Source organism: Schistocerca piceifrons, chromosome 8 (genome assembly GCF_021461385.2).
Source record: "Schistocerca piceifrons isolate TAMUIC-IGC-003096 chromosome 8, iqSchPice1.1, whole genome shotgun sequence".
Taxonomy (NCBI): Eukaryota; Metazoa; Arthropoda; class Insecta; order Orthoptera; family Acrididae; genus Schistocerca; species Schistocerca piceifrons.
Genome location: NC_060145.1, coordinates 364,253,171 through 364,274,441, shown reverse-complemented (window position 1 = coordinate 364,274,441; position 21,271 = coordinate 364,253,171).

The window sequence follows — 21,271 nt, the reverse complement described above, 5'->3', positions numbered from 1 at the left end:
TAAATCACGTATTCCAAATGCTGTACTGTATTATCGCCACCATATCAAAAGATATGCTTTTGTAAAGAAGTTTGTGCAGTAAGGTCTGTGGTAAGTTTATTTTAAAGGTTTCCTTTGAAGCCAGTTATAAATTTTGTGAACCATCGTTTAATTTTAACAGCCCTGATTTTCCGATAGTTTTTGTTTCAGAAATTCCTGTGTTGTTTAAAATTTACAAAAAGGCATTAGATTCGGTTCTTCTCAACGGCGGTCTGTTATATGTTTTATTTACTCTTGCACAGCAGTTACGCCAGTGCTCATGAGCATTAGAAGGAAACAGGAACTCCCTAACATACGTGCAATACTATGTGAACTTATAGAGTACTACAGCGTACTCCTTATCTATTACAAATAAGAACATGTGTTTTCAGAATTTCCGTTCATACTTTGAATTTTCAACTTCGGTTTTTACTGAATCGTCATTTTGCACGTTTCATAGTGTTCTTTAGACGTGTCTCACAGGCAGTTCTATAACTACTTTCGGTCTGCGTCGTCTTCAGATATTTGTGATGCTTCACAAGTTTTTTTCAGTAGGTAAAATGTTGCACTGTATGTTCTATTGTGTTCTGTCAGTTTATGTGACAAAAATTTTATGTATGTAATTATGTTACCACTGGATACATACTGCTCCAGCACCAGTGACGAATGTAAATTTCATAGGACTACTGTGGAGTTAAGCTCTTGATTCTTGTCGTTCATGAATGATCATTTTCACAAAAGGGCATCATACAAAATGTGATGTACAGCATATTTATGGCCATATCGTGCAATTTTACAACTATAACAGTTAGAAAAATACAAGGAAATACACAAACTTTTTAATAGCTCGTAAATGATCGTATTTGTACAGTTAACGTATGATACACAAAAGGGAATTGTTCATCAAATATTTACTAGGAAAGTACTCCTTTGTATGATTTTTAAGATTCTGATTTCCAAACCTGTCTCATATGACCAGAAATAATTTACACTGACTCAGTGGTGGCAATGCGCATCAGTACAGTTCAACATGAAACATGTTGTGAAAGGAACTAAATTACGTCTGGTGATATAAAATGTTTGCCTAACACACTGACAAATTAATTTATGTTGGAGAATACTCAATGTCATGTCATTTCAGTACGTACTATAGACATAAAAAGACATAAAACAACAATATTGTGTTCCACAGCACAATACATGTAGGAGAAACTCTCTATAGGATATATTTGGAATACTGCGACTGTGATCAATCACTGCAACCATATTTTAAGGCTGGTTAACGCTAAGTGAATTGTTCGGGTCCCCCCACTCCTTGGCTAGGAGTCCCTACTATTTTGCCTGGATGAATACCGAGGAAATTGTGTGGCGTCGCTAAACGCAACAAAACAGACTAAAATATTACTTCATTTGTTTCTCTATGTACAGCTCCTTACGGTATCTTCGGCAGCTTCTGGTGGCTTAGAAACCTGGCGAAGAATCTCTTGAATCCAGCGGCCGGCTCAAGCTGCCGTATCTCCCTTCATCACCTCTGTGCTCAGACCGGTGACATACACTATGCGATCAAATGTATCAGGACACCCCAAAATCATATGTTTTCCATATTAGGTGAGTTTGCTGCCACCTACTGCCAGGTACTCCTTATCAGCGAGAGAGCAGAATAGGGCGCTCCGCCGACCTCACGGACTTCGAACGTGGTAAGGTGATTGAGTGTCACTTGTGCCATACTTCTATACGTGAGATTTCCACACTCCTAAACATCCTGACGTCCACTGTTTCCGATGTGATAGTGAATTGGAAACATGAAGGGACACTACAGCACAAAAGCGTACAAGCCGACCTCTTCTGTTAAATGACTGAGACCGCCGACAGTTGTATAATAGGTAGTCATCTATCCAGACCATCACTCAGGAATTCCAAACTGCACCAGAATCCACTGCAAGTGCTGTGACAGTTAGGTGGGAGGAGAGAAAACTGGGGTTTCATGGACGAGCGGCTGCGACACACCACGCCAGTAAATGCCAAACTACACCTCACGTGGTGTAAGGTGTGTACACATTGGACGATTGAACAGCGAAAAAACGTTTTGTACAGTGACGAATCACGGTACACAATGTGTGATCCGATAGCAGGGTGTGGGTACGGCATTTGGTCAGTGAACGTCATCTGCCAGCGTGTGTCGTGACAACAGTAAAATTCGGAGGCGGTGGAGTTATGGTGTGGTCATGTTTTTCATGGAGGGCGCATGCACCCGTTGTTGTTTGCGTGGCACTATCACGGCACAGGCCTACATTGAAGTTTTAAGCACCTTCTTACTTCCACTGTCGAAGAGCAATTCGGAGATGGCGATTGCATCTTTCAACACGATCGAGCACCTGTTCATAATGCAAGGCCTGTGGCGAAATGGTTAGACGACTATAACTTCCCTGTAATGGATGGCCTTCACACAGTCCTGAGCTGAATCCTATAGAACACCTTCGGGATGTTTTGGACACTGACTTCGTGCCAGACCTCACAGACCGACATCGATACTTCTCCTCAGTGCAGCGCTCTGTGAAAAATGGGCTGCCATTCCCCAAGAAACCTTCCAGCACCTGACTGAACGTATGACTGCGAGAGTGGAAGATGTCATAAAGGTTAAGGTTGGGCCAACACCGTTTTGAATTCCAGTATTACTGTTGGATGGCGCCACGAACTCGTAAGTCATTTTCAGCCATATGTTGGGATACTTGGTATCACTTGTTTATATTAAGCGTGTTGGCGACCGTGGTGTGAAAGGGGCGACCCGTCGGAATCTCTCATTGGAGATGACGATGGCCACGACGTACGTGTGTGTTGCGGCTCATACGGCGTTCTGGATGTACTCTGTCCCTGCCAGGTCAGTGCTTTTGTTGCCGCTCGGGATTTAGGCGATATCGGATTCCGCAAGGTTGTCTTGAATTCTGATTCTGCCAATTCCGTAGGCAAGCAATCCTGGATTTTAGAGCAAGTTGTTCCCCAGTTTGGAATGCTGTTGGTAGGTCTTTGGAGCACAATAAAGTGATGCCTGGTACTGGAGACTGTCTTCTAACATCTGTGCCTACGGATCAGTGGCCATTTCGTACGGCGGCAGGAACAATCTCATACACAGGATATATACAGTAATCAAATAATCGAGACAGAACGACATGAACGCCATCGATCTGCTGGTCGACTGTCTCCAGCTTATATTCTGCTTTTTGACGCCATTCGTCAAGATCTTATCGGTTCTGCTCTTCACTAGTTGTCAGCAGTATTCTGTTCGGCAACGTTTCCTTAACCGATTTGTTTCAGTATCTTAACTGCTTTGTCAAACCCCATATATGCCTTTTTCCGTCATGTAATAACAGTCTGCCCGCGGTAGCAGAGTGGTGCCGGCACGGTAGCTCAGCGTGGTCGGTCAGAGGGTTAGATGACCTCTGTAAATTAAAAAAAAAAACTTAGTTAATAGATCAACGATGAACTGAAACGGGTGTCTTGCGACGTCCGCCCCGATTAGATGCAACGAACTAAAAAACGAAAAATATATTTTAAAAAAAGAAAAAAGTGGTGAGCGCGACAGAATGTCAATCCTAAGGGTCCGGGTTCGATTCCCGGCTGGGTCGGGATTCTCTCCGCTCAGGGACTGGGTGTTGTGTTGTCCTACCCGTCATCATTTCATCCCCATCGACGCGCAGGTCGCCGAAGTGGCGTCAAATCGGGACTTGCACCCGTCGAACGACCTGCCCGACGGGAGGCCTTAGTCATACGACATTTTATATTTATGCAATAACACATTTGCAGACTGTGGGGGCGCTTATTTGCAACATATATACCTGCCCACTTTATTAAACACCCGCAAAAATTCTATAAAAGACGTTATTTACGTAATTCCTTTCGTCCCTTCAACATACTGCCCCCTCTCTTTTAGAATGCGTGCATCTTTCCACTTAATACAATGCACCTATAACTCACCTTTCTTGCTTGTATTTAGTATTTGTAGATATTTGAGGCCACTGAAATTTTTTGGTCGGTTCCTATCATACGGGTTGGCACTGTGGAATTATTGCTCGCAGCCAACCAAATGTTTTCTTGAAACCTAGTGCTGGAATTATGTCCCATCCGACATTTAAAAGCTACTGCCTGTGTGCAATTTTAAAGTTGTGACGAATGTGGAACGCTGATCTCAGTCGCTTTTACTAAGACAGCGGTTAAGTACCGTATTACAACAGCAGAAGTACATCTCCATACATCCACAAAGGATGACGGTGCAGACCTAAGAGTATACACCGTCCGTTCACAGAGCTGAGAGACTGGTTTTATTCCTGGCACGTAATCGACATCCGTGCGGTAGTTATGGTGAACTGGAACAGTCAGCTGCGAGCAGGCTATTATGTTAAGTAGCGGAAGTACGGCTAAAGTGTGGTAACATTGTTTTGTCACAATTCAAAAATGAAGAAACACCCCTGATCAAGTGTTCAAGACACTCCCTGGAATATTTTGAAGAATAAAAATACTATGCAAAGTTTTCCCAGCATAGGTACGGTTACAATGCACAAATCTGGATCTTGTCAACTTTTCTTCCACTCTGTCTAGATGGTACTTACATAATATTCAATTCTCTATCCTCAGCTCTTGAAACGGTTCTTATAGGACATACGAAATTACATTCTATTGTTAATTTATGTATACAGATATTTATGTATATGGATTGAACTGGGAATATCCCAAATGTGTACTAACAGTGATTTATCATATCTTATTGTGTTACCAGTAGGATTTTTATTGCAACTACCTCTAAGTATCCTGCGTTGAATTTTCGTCTTGTTTACTTGTATCATTTTACTGCGGCTTTAAGACATGTTTTAGGCCGAAATCAGTCCTTTGGTAAACCTCTATACTAGGGGCGCAACCAAAACTAATGTCTACGTTCAATTGTAAAACAGATTGTACTCTGTAATATTACGCCTGCAATTTTGGGGTAGATGTATGGGCACGGTTCGAAAGCCAAATTGAAAAAAAAATTGTCCATCTACCTTGACTGTCGAACAAAATCAAAGACATGTGAATGCCCTTCGCTATTTAATTGAAATACTAAACACTGATCATTTCTTCCCGTAAAAAATCGCCACGGGTGACGACACTTGGTGTTAGCAATAAGTACATACCACAAAACGTGCAGACACTTAAATGATAGGTTATTGGTCTGATGACATAACGGACATTGGAGGCAGTATGACGGGCGAGTTGATCAACACTTCACGGGAGTGACTATTTAACGTGGTTATATGAAAGTTCTGTGTGTTGTACTTGAGTTGGGAAAGGCTATATAGAACAGCCAAAGCATCGGAAACCACCATCTTAATGTCCTGCACTTTTTATTAACTCAGTCATCAAAGAAACTGGATTGACGGGGTATATGGGAAACGACCAAAATCTCCTGTAATAGCCTGGGTAAGAAATGGAATTGTATTTTAATAAATTTGGGGCTGTGGCACCTGAAGTGAAGAAAAAGTTTAGCTTTATTTGTACCGCAAGGTTAGGCCAATAGCCTTACCGCAGTGGTAACACCAGTTCCCATCAGATCACCGAAACTAAGTACTGTCGAGATTGGCTAGCATTTGGATGGGTGACCAGACGGTCGGCAGAGCGCTGTTGTCAAGAGGCGTGCACTCAATCCTTGTAAGGCCAATCGAGGAGCTACTTAACTGAGGAGTATCGGCTCCGATCACGTAAACTGACAATGGCTGGGAGAACGGTGTGCTGACACTTGTCCTCCATATGCGCGTCTAGTGACGCCTGTGGGCTGAGGATGACATGGCGGCCGGTCGGCACTGCAGGGCCGTCCGAGACCTGTACAGATGTAGTTCGTTCTATCGCAGGTTTTGAGGAGGCGTATTGGTAACTCATGCCTCAGACCTCTGGTGGAATTAGATGTAACGACTCCCATCTACGAGATAGCAAGGAGGCCACTCTAAGCAAATGATAATTAAATGAAGACCCTACGCTGTCGACAGGCGTTGATATATATCAACGGGGACAGTAGAAAATGTGTGTCCCGACCGGGACTCGATGCCTGGATCTCCTGCTTACATGGCAGACGGTCTATCCATGTGAACCACAGAGGGTACAGAGGTTAGTGCGACTGCAGAGGCCCTTGCACATTCCCTGTAAGACCAACATTCCCATCTTTATGTCCACACACTACATTCGTAGTGCCCCTGCCCATTTCACTCATTACTCACGGCAGACAATCTTACCGAGTCCCGTAAGAGTTCGGGCAATACGTGTGCATCCGCACATAAGAAGGTCGATTGCCGGTTAGCCTTAACTATATGAAGATGGTACCTATTCTTTCTGACTTGTCTGAAAGAACAGATACCATCTTCATACTAATGTTCTATCACATCAACGCGACCGCCTGTCAAAAGCATGAATAACCATCTTTTCTGTGTGGGCTACTGATAGACGTGCAGGAGGTTTTGGAAGGTATCGACAGGGATGTGGATCCATGCTAGACACAGTGCTGTGCAAATTTGTCAGTGAGAGAAGTGGCGCAGTGGTTAGCACACTTGGATCGCAGTCGGGAGGACGTCAGTTCAAACTTGGTTCAGGCCCTCCTCATTTAGATTGTCCGTGATTTTCCCAAATCGCTTCAGGCAAATGCCGGGATGGTTCCTTCGTCATCCTTCCAGAAACCCACGGGACCGATGACCTCTGTTTGGTCGCTCCCCCAAATCAACCAACCAACCAACCGAATAGCTAACTTACAAGGGGAGGCCACAACGTTTGGAAAGCGGATTTACTTCAAACTTCGTACACTCGTAGTACTCCATTAGGACAACAAAATGTGTAAGCAAGAGCGCGTATTTCTCAAGCGTTATTGAGAAAATCGCAAGACAATTGCGGTCGTCAAATATATACCTGTGCGTTGCCATTTTTGCCATGAAGCGGCGGCAGCCTCGTAATCGCTGGGCCGCTGGATCGAGTCCCGTTCGTCAGTATTTTTTTATTTCTAGCACATTCATTTTCTTTACTATTAATATTACAATTGATATAATGGGAAAAATACGTTAATCGGATGAACTTTTATTAAATTTACAATGTTATTTGACAGTCTACAAATTTTTATTATCACAAATAATATAATATTCATAATTAGCGACTAGTGAACGACCAAACGCATAAAGTGATAATGAAAATGTATGCTTGTCCTTGTCTTGAAAATTGTTCGTATTTAATCGAAAAAGAACGAGAAATTGCTTCTCGTGAAGACGCTATTAAAATACACTGCATTATCAATTATCAGCGCCGTTATTTGAGAAATTGCTGCGTTATGCTTGGTTTGGTTCCAAATTATTGGTTGAAAGAGAGGTTTTTCAATATGTTAACGAGGTTTGTTTTTCCACCGAAAACCTCAAAAGACCTCGCGTATGCGGAAACAGCATTTATTCAATGCAGCTAATGCCGTTTCACTTTATGTTTTCCATGTTTTTACGACAAATACCATCCTGACATTGTACTCGTAATGTCGAAAGCGACGATTAATTGTACATCTTTCGAAAGCCGTCTGTGCCGGTCAAAACTTGGAGGTAACAAGTAGGTTCAGGCTCCTTCCAGGTATAAGGGATTTCTCAAATCACGGACCAACATAGATTTTCAGTATCACTTTATGCGTTTGGTCGTTTACTAGTCGATAGTTACGAATATTATATTATTTGTGGTAATAAAAAATTGTAGACTGCCAAATAACATTGTAAATTTAATAAAAGTTCATCCGATTACACGTATTTTTCCCATTATACGATTTGTAATATAAATAGTAACGAAAATGGCTGTGTTTAAAATAATAAACAAAAACTGACGAACGGGACTCGATTCACCGATCCAGCGATTACGGGGCTTGAACGTTACCCACTTTTTAAAAAAAATCTAATTTTGATCTAAATTGTTCGTTGAATTTGTTCGTGGCGGACATTCGATGATACTTGTTCAGATTGTTCGTTGATCCGTTCACTCAGTTTTTTTTTATTACAGAGGGTAGCTAAACCCTCTGACCGAACGCGCTGAGCTACCGTGTAATGTCGATGCTTTAATTTGTTCTGAAAGCGGTGCTGATATTCAAGACAATAAAAGCGGGTTAAAAGCTGTGAGCAATCAGGGGAAGTTGACCTTGCATTACTGGTCAACTGTTTCACCAGGTATCCAGTCTAGCTTACCAAATTCCCAACCAGACTAACATTAATTATAATCTTTTAGTAGTCATCTTATGATAACCGGTGATTATATATATATATATATATATATATATATATATATATATATATATGAGACAATTTAAATAACAAGAAATAAATCAGTTTATATTTGGACATTTATTTTAACATTGATCATTGTTCCGTTAAAATTTCAGCATATTAAAATCGATTCATAACTGAACAGGTGCCTTATTTAGGATTGGGAAAATGTGGGATTGTAATCTTACGGAACACATCAAATATGGAGCCAAGATTGGGAGACTGCATACAACACTGCATTCATAAAATAACACACGAAGAACGTTGAAACATAAGCAAGTGGAAATTAACCACAACCAACCGACTCAATATTCACCCAAAGAAGTTACGTTCGTAGCGCAATCCTGTCCGTCATGAAATAACCACACACTGGTATACTAACTTCATACTAACTCTATGTGAAATCTTCCCGAAAAGTATAGCTGAGGGCTACTTCGATGATTACACTACATGCTTCATGTGTTCAACTTGGTTTACACAAAGAGTGTAACTCCACAATAATTTTAATAATAAAAGTAAATTGGATCGAAACACAAATTACAAATGAAAAACCTCGAACTGGTTACTATCGTCTTACTGATGGGTCAAACAATTGTATAAGCATGTGGAACTGGTCTCACAAAGTACACCCCACGTGGGTTGAACATTAAGAAAAGTTGCTATATTGAAAAATATTGTCAAGACGAGAAGTATAATCTCACGCACATTCGCATTTAAGATTGATGATCTTAGTTAGAGTTACGGATCATCCACACTTGGTTCCACTTTACTCACAAAGTAGTGACAAAGCAACTCAAATGGCTCTGAGCACTATGCGACTTAACTTCTGAGGTCATCAGTCGCCTAGAACTTAGAACTAATTAAACCAAACTAACCTAAGGACATCACACACATCCATGCCCGAGGCAGGATTCGAACCAGCGACCGTAGCGGTCGCTCGGCTCGACTGTAGCGCCCAGAACCGCACGGCCACTCCGGCCGGCGACAAAGCAACTACTGGAAGATATTCTGAACTTCACACTCGAAATACACTGCGTTGCAATTGAAGATAACATTAGAAATTTTAGATCTAAACCTGAAATAAAGGTGATTAAATTTTCAGTTAGGCTGAACTCAAGAAATCCATTGTCCTATGGACTTAGCAGACACGCGGTTAGCCAGAGATCTTACCACTTCGGACGCTCGCCGCAGAGAGACTGTCTGGGCCCCTGCCGAGGGTGCTTAACAGATACAAACGGAAGCGACCAGAGAGGCAGCTTCCTATACCAACATGACAAGGGACGGACATGACCATACTAAGAATAGAAACCTCTCTGCTTTTAGAGTGCTAGCTACCTGTTCCAACGTTGGTCCTACTGTTCTCTAGCAGACAGGCTTGTCTGCTACCATCAGGCATGCAACTAGAAATACATTTGCCCATTCATCCTTTCACACAGGGGGGAAGGGGGATGACAGTATATTATCATCTACAGTATATAGAAAAAAGCAGATGTAGGTTCCGTATGAGACTGTGTGACATGAATTACATATAAACTGTATTTTAAATTGTAGTAGTGTGACAGATCGTTCTTGTTTATGTGCAACACTTTCCACTGGTCAGTCTCTTCCCAGATGGAGTCAGAAACACCACAGTAAATTCAGAAGTGGAACGTATGCCGTAAATGACAACAGATTTAAGAAATTAACATGAAAGCATCCAAAAGAGACCTTTCAACCGTGCCGGCAAATTATCTGGCTGTTTTCTCAACTACGCTTGAGAAGTACGCGCTACTGCTTACACATTTTGTTGTCCTCATGGAGTACTACGAGTGTACGAAGTTTGAAGTAAATCCGCGTTCCAAACGTCGTGGCTGTTATATCCTAGCCAGTAATGCCACCTCGTCCCGCTGGCAAAAGGTTGGCAGCATCAAAGTCCGGACGCCGTCCGCGTAAGCAGCGCCAGCGAGACCTGAAATCGCCGCAAGTCTGCGCGCGCCACCGCTGGCTTCTGGTTTCTTAAGCGTTGGAGTCGCGAGCGCTAGGACAGTTCTGTATTCGCCGCTCAGTTGTATACTCGCCACCGATTTGTGTACTTGCTAGTCAGTTGTGTGTTCATCGCAGCAGAGTTGTTGTTTGTCGTCAGCCGACGCTGACCTAGCCGCTCCGACTCGAACTAGACAGATTTCTGTAGACACCGAGTTCACTACTGTGTTACTGTATCTTCATTAATAAAGATAAGTACCGACTTTTATTTAATCAGAGTGTTTGGGTATTCATCTTTCTGTTCACTGTTCCAGCGGACCGGTCGGCCCGCTATTAAAAGTGTGGCGGTGACTTCGTAAGCCGTTTCTACAGCGAATTGTTTGTCGCTACGAACACCGCCACAAAACTGGCGACGAGGATGGGATTCGAACCCACGCGTGCACAGCACCGATCCAGAGACAGTGTAATAAACTATTTGTGAAGCTACGCATCCAGGATAAGACCTTCAATTTTCAATTAGACATTGGTGCGTCTGTGACTCTCATAAATAGTGCTACGTATGCGGCTATCGGCCGCCCTAAACTTTCAGCGGCAAAACATTCTTTGGCTACTTATAGTGGAGAACAAATTCCTGTGTTAAGTGTATGTAGCGTGCCGGCCACATTCCGTGGCAATACAAAAACAGTTTCATTCACAGTGCTCCGCGCTACAGACAGTGTAAACATTTTCGGATTAGACTGTTTTGACTTGTTTGGCCTGTCTATCCAAGACAATGTGTTGCAAATTAATTCTGTTGTTGTTCCTCAAGACAGCATAACCGATTTGTGTAAACGATACAGTGACATACTTAAAGACGAACTAGGTTGTGCTGCGAACTTTGCCGCTCATATTACGTTAAAAGATAATGCTCAGCCTCGATTTTGTCGTGCTCGTCCAGTGCCTCACGCCCTCCGGGCACCTGTAGAAGATGAACTTCGTCGTTGGCAAAACAACGGTGTTAATCAACCCGTTTCAGCGAGCCAGTGGGTTTCTCCCTTAGTTATTATAAAGAAACCGTCTGGCAAGTTACGTTTGTGTGCTGATTTTAAGTCGACAGTTAATCCTCAGACTGTCATTGATTCTTTTCCTTTGCCTAGACCGGACGAGCTGATGGATAAGTTAGGGGAAGCTCGTTTCTTTTCCAAAACAGATCTCCGTGAAGCATATTTGCAATTGCCCCTCGACGAGCAATCACAACAGTATTCTGTCATAAACACGTCGATGGGGTTGTTCCGTTTTCTGCGTTTGCCTTTTGGTTGTGCGTCAGCTCCAGCTGTTTTTCAGCGTTTTTTGTCACAACTTCTGGCTAATGTGCCATCGTGTTGCAACTATTTAGACGATATTGTTGTGTCCGGTCGGACGCCTGCTGAACATTTCCGTAATTTGGAGTGTTTGTTTACTGTGTTGTCTCAGGCAGGCCTACGTTGCAACATCGATAAATGTTCATTTTTCCTTACGGAGATGGAGTATCTGGGACATGTTATTAATACTCAAGGCATTCATCCCTCCCAGTCACATTTAGCAGCTATTCGTGATTTGCCCGCCTCTCGCAATCTGCATGAATTGCAAGCAGTTCTTGGCAAATTGACATATTATATTAGATTTATACCTAATGCATCACAGATTGCTGCACCGTTGCATCGTCTCCGCCGTAAGAATGTCCCGTTTGTGTGGTCAGCTGATTGCCAATCAGCCTTTCAGCAGCGTAAAGAGGCTTTATTGAATGATCGTTGTCTGGTCCATTACGACCCTAACCAGCCTCTGGTGTTAGCTCGTGATGCCTCTTCTTTCGGCCTCGGTGCTGTGTTGTCTCACCGAGTCGGTAACACCGAACGTTCTATTGCGTTCGCATCTAAACTGCTAACCAAAGCTCAGTGTAATTATGGCCAATTGGACAAGGAAGCGTTGGCTATTGTGTTCGGTGTCACAAAATTCCATCACTACCTCTATGGTAGACCATTCTACTTAGTAACAGATCACAAGCCCCTGACGTCACTGTTTCATCCGTCTAAACCAGTTCCTCAGCGGACAGCTCAGAGACTACAACGTTGGGCTCTTTTGTTATCACAATACCAGTATGAGATACTGTATCGCCCTACAGCTCAGCATGCAAACGCTGACGCGCTTTCTAGATTGCCGATTGCTGCGGATGATGTCTTCGATTCCTCTGACGACTCTTGCCATCAGATTGACGCCGATGAGCATCAATCCCTCCGGGATTTTCCGATTGATTATCGTCAGGTGGCACGTGAGACAGCTATGGATCCTCATCTGAGTTTACTATTACGTTTTGTTCAACGTGGTTGGCCGTCCAAGGCAAAGGACATATCGGATCCTGTGGTTCGTCGCTATTATCCGCAACGTCATCTGTTGTCTGTTTCGCACGGAGTTTTGCTGTTACGCACCGAGAATGACCAGCTTCGTGTAGTGGTTCCCCAAGTGCTCCAATCCAAGGTCCTCGACTTGTTGCATCAAGGTCATTGGGGAGTGGTCCGCACCAAGCAGCTTGCCCGCCGTCATTGTACATGGATCGGCATTGATAAGCAGATTACGCAGATGTCTACAGATTGTTCGACGTGTGCCGAACACCAAGCTGCTCCGCCTCAACGCTATTTTGAGTGGGCACGCCCTGCCGGTCCCTGGCAGCGAGTACATATTGATTTCGCTGGTCCATATTGGAATTCTCGTTGGCTCATCGTGATCGATGCATTTAGTAATTTTCCGTTTGTTGTGCCCATGCAGTCTACAATGTCTGCACAAACTATACAGGCGTTGACTTCAATTTTTTGTATTGATGGTCTTCCCGAAGTTTTAGTGTCTGACAATGGTCCACAATTTACCTCTGCTGAATTTGAAAGTTTTTGTTCTGCCAATGGCATTCGCCATGTTCTTACTCCGCCGTTCCACCCTCAATCGAATGGTGCAGCGGAACGTTTTGTACGCACATTCAAGGATCATATGGACCGCCTTCGTGCTACGCACTCTCGTCAGCAGGCCCTCATCACGTTCCTGTCGTCGTACCGGACCACGCCACGCGACGGCCCTTCGCCTGCGGAGCTTCTCCACGGCCGTCGTCATCGCACCCTACTGCGGTTGTTGCACCCCCCGGATCGACCCGCCGCTTCTGAGCATCGCACGCGTTTTCAGCGCAACGACGCCGTTTTTTTCAGAGTTTATCACGGTCGCCGTCGTTGGGAACGTGGTACCGTGATAAGTGTCCAGGGTCGCGGTATTTATACTGTTCAAGGTGCTACTGGGGTGCACAGGAGGCATCAGAACCAGTTGCGCCGCGCTGGCCGCCCGGATTCTGCCGCTCGTTCTTTGTCCACAGATTTGGTCCGCGGCGGGTTCCAGCCGCGCCTTCCGACTTCGCTGCCGCCCCCAGGGCAGCAGCAGCAGCCGTCGCCGCTACCACGCCGACAGCCCGTCCCGTTGATGCCTCCCGCGCAGCTTCATCCGGGAGCGCCCCAGGTGGTCGCTCCGGCGCCTGTGGTCCCTCTTCAGTCGCCACCGCCTTCGGAGCTGATGGACGTCGACCCCTCAGCCGGGCCGCCTTCCCAAGCGGTGGCTGTGCAGCCTGTCCTGCAGCCGCTTTCCTTGGGCACCCCCAAGGAGTCTGACACCGCAGCGCCTTGTCCGGCGCCCACTCAGCAGCCGTCGACGCAGCGTCAGGAGACGCTGCCTCTCTTCGTGGGTCCCGACGCCCCGTCGCGTCCAGTACCAGAAGCTGCGCCAGTGGTCACAGGCGTGCACCCTGACCTCGGTTTTCAGTCGGTGTTTCCCGAGGCCCCGCGCAGCCAATGCTGGGGTGCGGACCGGGGACTGCCACCGACAACAGTCTCCGCCCCGGTCTCTTCTGCTACGCCTGCGGCCAGACCCCTCCCCCGCCGTCGACGCTCGCCACGTCATTATTCAACGACGGTGCGGCGATTTGGGGGGGAGGAGTGTTATATCCTAGCCAGTAATGCCACCTCGTCCCGCTGCCAAAAGGTTGGCAGCATCAAAGTCCGGACGCCGTCCGCATAAGCAGCGCCAGCGAGACAGCAAATCGCCGCAAGTCTGCGCGCGCCACCGCTAGCTTCTGGTTTCTTAAGCGCTGGAGTCGCGAGCGCTAGGACAGTTCTGTATTCGCCGCTCAGCTGTATACTCGCCACCGATTTGTGTACTTGCTAGTCAGTTGTGTGTTCATCGCAGCAGAGTTGTTGTTTGTCGTCTGCCGACGCTGACCTAGCCGCTCCGACTCGAACTAGACAGATTTCTGTAGACACCGAGTTCACTACTGTGTTACTGTATCTTCATTAATAAAGATAAGTACCGACTTTTATTTAATCAGAGTGTTTGGGTATTCATCTTTCTGTTCACTGTTCCAGCGGACCGGTCGGCCCGCTATTAAAAGTGTGGCGGTGACTTCGTAAGCCTTTTCTACAGCGAATTGTTTGTCGCTACGAACACCGCCACAAAAGTGGCCTCCCGTTGCTAGACCTGCAGCACGTTCTGTCTGCTTGTAACTCCGTCCCGGGAATAAGCAGCTGGTAAGCGCACTTCCGACAAGGCCACGCACCATTCCTTGTTGACTCAGGGCCTTGTTAACAGTTCCCAGACTGCCGACCAGACGTTAAGCATCAGCTGACAGTGGTACAGCGGGCCGCGCGCAGCAGGCGGCGGTAGGCGAGGCGGCAGTCAGGTGTCCCTGCCGTGCAGAACATCTGCCGCGCACTGCCCCGCGCAAGCAGAGGCGCAGTTGGCACGTGACGTGGCTGCCCGGGCCAACAGCTGACGGCCGCTGCCCGCCGATTAGCGCATTAGTGTGCACCGCCACGCGCCGCCACCAGCCGCGCTGTCCAGCGCAGATGCTGCGGCGCCGCTGCAGCGGACGCCGGCGGCGACAACGCGCTGCTGGACACACCTACCAGCGACCGTATCTCCCCTGTGAATCTCCCGCCTAACTAACTAACTCACAGCTGCGGCCCACATACTTGTTTGCATCTACATTAATTCAGAATAAACAGCTGTAAGAGACCACACAAGTACAATGTTTACATGCTTATGGTAGCCATCTTACATTACAGTCACATGACCCCAGCCTTCAATGCGATTTGTCAAAAGGGACAAGGCAAGTTTTGCACCCAACTTACTGATCGACATGGACAGTTTTGAATCTAACCACACTTTTCGTGAGCTGTTTTCCATAGGACATGGAGAGCTTTGAGCATAAATAGCATTTCAAGCATGTGTAAAATGTCATGCTCTACAATCCAGAGTTGCCAGCTCAATTTTTTTTAAAAGTGGACATTAACAGTTTTGCATCTAAGCGACTCATTTGTACTCTGCAAGCAGCTTCGTTGCGTATGGTGAATGGTATTTCTGATACCAGTCTGTCTTCCCAATGTCCTGTTCCAGTCTCGAATGGAGCGTGAGAAGAACGATTATTGATAAGCGTTCGGACGTTCTCGATTCTCTCTAATCATGTTTTTTTCCCCATTTTGTGAAATATACGAAGGTCGTAGGGATGTGTTGGTTGAGTGTTACGTGGTTTCTGTAAAGTATGACATGTGAAACTTGCGACCAGTGAAATTAGCGACCAGAAAAAGCGGAAAAATTTCCACTGATCCCCCTGCCCAGATTCAGCAGACCTGAGGGCCCTTACGTGGTTTAATGATGAATAGGACTGGAGATGCTAAAAAACCCTAATGACAGAATATTTGCATTAACAAATGATCGTAATTTTATGTATTCTCTGTTGGACGTAACTGCAAATTATTTAATCATGACCTCAGCTGTAATAAACTACAATGAAGAATATCAAAACCAAATTAGGGACACGGAACATGGAAGCCGCATCTCTTCTACTTAACAGGATATACATTAAATTAATATAAAATGAAATATGGTCCACACCCATACACGAGAATAAGCCCCATGCACTTTACATAAGTAGCGTTGTGATAGTTATATATAGCTGCCATAAGCTGTCCTCCCACTGCTATCACTATGTCGGCATGTGCTCTATAAGTGACTTAAAGCATGAAAAGATTTTCAACATAGTTCTGCACATTATTGCCATTATTTCCACATGGAAGACATATGAGCATTGTAAAATTGTGTCTTAATTTTTTAAGGGGACAGTTCATAACGATTTTCTACTTATCATAGAGTATATATTATAAAAGAAGTAAAAGCAGGACTTCAGTTATTTTAAAGTTGAGTAATTTTAATGTAACTGGTCACAGGAAAGGTGAAGTAGTAAAATGGTTCAAATGGCTCTGAGCACTATGGGACTCAACTGCTGAGGTCATTAGTCCCCTAGAACTTAGAACTAGTTAAACCTAACTAACCTAAGGACATCACACACAGCCATGCCCGAGGCAGGATTCGAACCTGCGACCGTAGCGGTCTTGCGGTTCCAGACTGCAGCGCCTTTAACCGCACGGCCACTTCGGCCGGCTGGTGAAGTAGTAGATATAGTTTAGACAAGCTGGCACAGCACCTCATTGTAGGCAGGTCATGAATACCTGAGAAGGGATTTTCGAGGTAATGTGGTTCATTTCTTCGTGAGAATCTTCTGTTTTGTTTGATTTAAAAAGCAGCAGACTGTTTGGAAGAAAACGTCGCGAGGCGCCTGCATGAAGAAGGATAAGTCTACTCCGCTTGCCAGAAGGCATTGTCATTGTTTATTTAGCCCTACTTGATAACGTGACCTGAACTGACCGACGTTTAGTCAAGCCACACCACTTCGTCGATTTTTATTCTACGGTTGTCCCTTGAAAATTTGCATCACCATACAGCAATATCCTCCTCTTCCATAAATAGCCTCCGGCCCGGAAATGTCTATAGTGAGAGCTAGGGTTGTGTAAAAATGCGTACAATGATGTGCGACTACCTATAAAAAGCCCTAATTATTTAAGTGTGACCAGTGACGTCCCGAGCGTCAGTTATTCATTCCTTCCTGCGATAGTAGTCTCAAACATGACGACGAATCGCATCATCTGCAAATGAATCGCTGTTGGTAATCCGTTGATCCATCGACTTTTTCTCCCAGGCTATTAAGTTCCGATGGTTCTTCGGCTTCCTTTTCTTGTTGAACACATTCTTCCCAATCTTCACAACACTGCTTTTTTTATGTTCTGAACTGCAGCAGATCTGTTGATCGCTTTGGTATTGGAGAGCGGCGGGTCACCGTTAAGTTTTTCATTCTCAATGTAGGCACGTAACACGTAAACAACTTTTCTTAACTACCCTCGTATGGCAATACTCTGGCCAAGGAAGCGATGTCGAAGTTTTTCACTTACAACTTTCGACGAACTTCCCGCTAACATCGTTCAGTATCGCATAACGAATAACGAAAACAATGCATAACGGAAACAGTGAATAAGGGATACAATGAATAACGGTTGCAACGACTAACAGAAACAACAAATAAAGACAACAACAAATTACGGTAACACAACGAATAAAACAATATTTCCTACAACCGAAAAGCAAACACACAGCAAGTCAAAGGAAGTGACGGTCACTTGTTACAGCATGCTGGTTGCAACTAAAGTCTACTGCAAGCAGAAATTTTGATGTGGGGTAATGGTTCGGCAATTCAGGCAGTAGCTGCAGCTTCAGATAGCGTGGTATTGGCGGAATGTGGCCGGGGACTGCAGCGTGGGTTTCCCGCACACCCTCCCCTCTACCACTTCCGTCGTCGTTTGTCATTTGTAAGGTAATTAAGACAGTCTATAGCGCAGCTGGGCACAGCACTGTGTCTAGCATGGAGCCACATCCCTGTCGATACCTTCCAAAACCTCCTGCACGTCTATCAGTAGCCCACACAGAAAAGATGGTTATTCATGCTTTTGACAGGCGGTCGCGTTGATGTGAAGGTACGTTTACACTGGGATACATGTATCGCGACATGTATGAGCGACATGTCAATTTGACATGTCGCGATACATCACCTCATACAAAAATTCACCGAATTTGTACGCGGATTCTCGAGCTCATACATGTCGCGTATACATTTTGTACATCGCTTTTTGGCCATATACGCGACATGTATGAGCGACACTTGAAGAACTCGCGCATGCGCAGTACTATCATTTCCTGTCGTCCTGTCGCCTGCCGCTTATTTTGACGATTAGCGCATGCGTAGTACCAGGCTCTTTGGCGGCTGTTTGAGTTTTGGAGGTGCCGACTATCGTTTCGACCTTAATGTATCTGCATAGAACATCAAAATGTGCCATATGCAACATTATTCTTCGTGTTTGCGAGGCTATTGTGCAAGTTTTATTCCAAGAAGTGAAGGTAAAAGTTTTGTATATATCAGAGTATGTAATACATTCTATAATTTTTTCATGCATCTGGCACGTATATCAATTTTTTGCTATTATTCCGGCGGCCTCGCGTGATAATGTTGACAACGGATGCCGACAATCGTGTGTGAAACGTTGGCATTAGCAATCGCGCGACAATGCAAATCTTTTGTAATGAAAAATTCGTTTCAAGAGGAATCCCCAGTGGCCAAAAAACGGAGTGTTACTGCCAACTGATCCTCTGGTGGAATCGCTTACCGAAAGTTTGTGTTGGTTTTGGACACAAGAGGAGCCACAAGTGATAACAAACCGCGGAAATCCTCCATACTCATCCTAACATAATTTCTAAAATATGCGTCATCCTTTAGCGCTAATTCGCGAGAAACTCTCTCTGCCACCATCTATGCTTCCTCCGCCTTTTCTTCCTATCATCTTCCAAAAGAGCAAGTGTACCAGCACATAAAAATGTGAAATCTTCCAAATCGTCGTCGAAAGCTATCGCACAGTGATACATATCAACCAGTGTGAACGCACGCTCATACATGTATGAAGTTGATACTTGTCAACTCATACAAGTCGCGATACATGGCGCAAAGTCGCATATACATGTATCTCATACATGTGCCGATACAAATGGCAGTGTAAACGCACCTTGATAGAACATTAGTACCTATGTGGTCGGCACAGTGTAATAAGTTTTTTGCACGTTTGGAAGTCTGATGTATTTAATAATGAATATCCCATGGTGGTCGCTGTGTCTTGTGATGTGTGGATGGCCAAGACTTTGCGGATATAGTTTGTTTCATAGAACTAAGTGTGTTTCTATTCGTGCTTGGTGTGCACTGATGAGCGGGGCTCTATTCTCAGGCCAGACGGCACATTTGGTGTTGTGCAGTCTGCAGCAACGGCACACCAAAACTTCCTGCTTTGGTGTGCCATAGCAGAAGGACAGTCTGCCATGTGGAGAAGGACCATCAACACCAGCTAGAGGTCAGCGACATGGCTGCTGTTGAAGTGGCTAACGATCTTGTGGTCCATTCCCTGGGCCAGGCATTGGCATGGCAGCTGGTATTTTGTGTCAGTAAGCTGGCCCTGACGTGTTGCTCAGCAGTACAGAGCAGCAGTAACGACAATAACTTCAGCAAGAGCTAGTAGCCACTAAGTGTGGTGCAGTTCAGGTTCTTGTATGGAACACTGAAAACACTTCTTTGGGATCAGCATAGCTGGCACAACTATTTGGTACGGGCCACAATGGAGCAAACCTCAGTAGAAGACAGTGGTTAGCTGAAGGGCACCAAGCGAGATGGAGAGATGAACAGACTGGAACATGGTGTGCCACAGGGCAGAGCTGCATTGCGAGTCATTACTGTCAACTAAGGGCATGATCAAGTTGTCTATGGACATCACCTACGTGAAGAGCAGACCATATATTTTCCTAGGATCAAGTGAGTCAGCAGCTCACGGTCAGAGACGAGGAATGGTGAAGAGTTTTGTTACTGCAGAATCGTACAGAGCACCATGCGTTGTGCACGTATGACTCACATCTAGTAGGTGGTACCTGACAGGTTGGGTAGTAAAGAATAAGTGACGTCAGCCAGTGTCTGTTGTGTTTTCAAATACGTTGTAACTGTTACAAGTTAGGGATTCTGTATTCCATAACGTGGGTCGTGGTGCGTAGTAGAACGTCTCTACTGCACTGTGATTTTGGTGATTTTGTACTGACTTACAGGGAACGATTCAATCACAGTATACAGCCGTTAAGTTTTAGTGTGCTGTGTTCATTTCCCTTTTCAACAATTGGGTAGCTCTGTGTAAATGTCTTGTTCTGAGTACCAATTCGTTAGATGATGAAGGCCAATGATATTAGAGTATATCACTTGTTGTGGCAATTGCTCATTTTCAGCGTACAGTGTTATTGTGTGCACACTCTTACAAAATTATTGAACGCAGGCTGGAATTATGATATCTTAAGACACAAAGGAACCAGATATATTTGTATTGTGGTGTCTGTACTTGGTTGGGGCCCGCTTCCATGTCATGAGGTGCAAGTAAGATTTTTGTTTAAGGATAATGTATATGCTTTGAATAAGTATATTACTATCAGTCTGTTATTATCATTATTGTTATTTTGTGATGTGCCCATTTAAAGAATTATTTTATTTTTATTTTTATATATTAACTCTATATGTTATAATATATGATTGACAATAAATATTATTCAAAATTAAGTCCATGTTTGTACAACCAACAGCACAAAACCCATTCCACCCAATGCCTGCGTCGCACCACTTTATGGAGGGCACTTCTGCCATCAATTTGGTTTCAAACTACCTTGCTTCAGTTGTGAATGGAACCCAGGATAATGACTGCTAGTAAAACTTCATAATGTCTCTAATCTCTCCAGTCATACCTTCGTGGTTTCCTTGTGAAATAGATGTAGAAGGAAGCAATATATTTGTTCAGTTTTAGCAGTGAATATTCTCGAAATTCTAATAGTGAACCACGAAGTGATGCAGAACGCCTCTCTTGTAGCATCTGCCACTGGAGTTGGCTATCATCTCCATAACAATTTCGCACTTATTAAAAGTGACGAAGCGTGCAGGTTTTGTTTGTAACTTCTTTATTTCATTTAACGATTCTATATGTTAAGAGACTGACGAG